Consider the following 2,653-nt stretch of genomic DNA (forward strand, 5'->3'; position numbering starts at 1 on the left):
CGAGCGACGGCGCTGCTAGGCGGCGGAGGTGGCTGCAGCAGAGCTGCACGGTTGCGGGCGCGCGCGTGTGAGGAAGACTGGGGCGGCGAGGTGTACAGGGGGATGGGGGTGCACACGGCATGAGCAAAAGGCGGGCACGGCGCGCTAGCAGCGGCGGAGGCGAGGCGCAACGGCGACATGGGTGTGCGCGCGGGGGCTTAGTGCAGAAGCAGCAGCAAGCAGTGGCGCACGGGAGCATCACGTGAAGTAGCGCAGTAGCGAGCGGGGTCGCGTGGGCGCGCGCGGACAGCCGCCAGGCGAGGCGAGCGGCGGGTCAGCGCACGGTGGCACCAAACACGGCCGTGGTGAGTGCGTGCGGTCGACGCGGTCGCAAGCAACGCATGGACGGGGAGAGAGGTGAGGGCGAGACCCTCACCGAGTAGTGTAGGGGAGTGGCAGTGGGGGTCGCGGAGGAGGACGAAGACGACAGGCGGCAGTGTCGCCGGCGATGGGAGGTGGCGGAGGGCGGCGCCGTTCGGGGAAGCTGCCGGCATCGGGGTCGAGCGGCTCCGGGCTCGGGGCGGTCCAGCTGGGAGGAGGACGAGCAGGCGACGACGATGATGGGCGGTACGACGAGGAAGGGGTGCCGGCGAGGTGGTCCTGGGCGTCGGGGTCGACGGGATCGGGGCCGATCCTGATCCAGATTGGTGGGGGGAGGAGAAGGGGATCGTGGGGGAGTGGGGTTCGTGCGGGAGTAGTGGAACCGGATCGGGCTAGGGTTTCCGGTCGGGGTGGGGGTTAAGGGAAGCGAGGAGGGGCTGGCTTGGTCGGCTGAGTCAACTGGGCCAAGAGGCCCAGTGGGGAGGGGGCCTTTTGTTTTTATTTTATTTTTTTATTTTTTTACAGTTTTATTATTTTTATTTTCTGTTTTATTTTAGTTTTATAAAATTTAAAAGCGACAACTAATTTGGTGTTATTAAATAGGTCACAACCCCAAATATTTTGGCACTTAAATAAAGTATTTTGCATTTGCTTATTATCTTAAAAGCATTTTAGATAATTGTTTTATCGCTGTTTTAGTTTATTTAGTGCATTTAAGTATTTATTAAAAGATGATTTCTTCACCAACATTTATTATGGATTATTTGACACATTAGGAACAATTTAGTTTTGACTTTTGAATATTTTAATTGTTTTGACTTTAATTCAGATTTGAATTTGGATCGATTCTGAACGAACGCGAGATTATCAACAATAATCGAGGTGACGTGGCATCATCACCAGACGTTACTGTAGCTTGATTACCCGGGCGTCACAATTCGACAAAAGGGGAGCCAAAGAATATTCTCAAGTATTAGCAGCTGAGTTGTCAATTCAACCACACCTGGAAACTTAATATCTGCAGCAAATTGTTTAGTAGCAAAGTAATATGATAGTAGTGGTAACGGTAGCAAAAGGTAATGATAGCAAAATTAATGTTTTTTGGTATTTTGTAGTGATGATAGCAATAGCAACGGAGAAGTAAATAAGCGAAGACCAATATATGGAAAGCTCGTAGGCAATGGATCGGTGATGGAGAATTATGTCGGATGCGGTTCATCATGTAACAATCATAACATAGGGTGACATAGAACTAGCTCCAATTCATCAATGTAATGTAGGCATGTATTCCGAATATAGTCATACGTGCTTATGAAAAAGAACTTGCATGACATCTTTTGTCCTACCCTCCTGTGGCAGCGGGGTCCTAATGGAAACTAAGGGATATTAAGGCCTCCTTTTAATAGAGTACGGGACCAAAGCATTAACTCATAGTGAATACATGAACTCCTCAAACTACGGTCATCACCGGTAATTATCCCGATTATTGTCACTTCGGGGTTAACGGATCATAACACATAATAGGTGACTATAGACTTGCAAGATAGGATCAAGAACTCTCATATATTGATGAAAACATAATAGGTTCAGATCTGAAATCATGGCACTCGAGCCCTAGTGACAAGCATTAAGCATAGCAAAGTCATAGCAACATCAATCTCAAAACATAGTGGATACTAGGGATCAAACCCTAACAAAACTAACTCGATTACATGATAAATCTCATCCAACCCATCACCGTCCAGCAAGCCTACGATGGAATTACTCACGCACGGCGGTGATCATCATGAAATTGGTGATGGAGGATGGTTGATGATGATGATGGCGACGGATTCCCCTCTCCGGAGCCCCGAACGGACTCCAGATCAGCCCTCCCGAGAGGTTTTAGGGCTTGGCGGCGGCTCCGTATCGTAAAACGCGATGATTTCTTCTCTCTGATTTTTTCTCCCTGAAACCAAATATATAGAGTTGGAGTTGAGGTCGGAGGAGCTCCAGGGGGGCCACGAGGTAGGGGGGCATGCCCTAGGGGGCAGGCGCGCCCCCCACCCTCGTGGACAGGTGGTGGGCCCCTTGGCCATCATCTTTTGCAATGATTTTTTATTATTTCCGAATAGATGTTCCGTGAAGTTTCAGGTCATTCCGAGAACTTTTGTTTCTGTACATAAATAACACCATAGCAATTCTGCTGAAAACAGCGTCAGTCCGGGTTAGTTCCATTCAAATCATGCAAGTTAGAGTCCAAAACAAGGGCAAAAGTGTTTGGAAAAGTAGATACGCCAGAGACGTATCAGAT

The sequence above is a fragment of the Triticum dicoccoides genome, chromosome 2A, assembly GCF_002162155.2.
Source record: "Triticum dicoccoides isolate Atlit2015 ecotype Zavitan chromosome 2A, WEW_v2.0, whole genome shotgun sequence".
NCBI classification, from domain to species: domain Eukaryota; kingdom Viridiplantae; phylum Streptophyta; class Magnoliopsida; order Poales; family Poaceae; genus Triticum; species Triticum dicoccoides.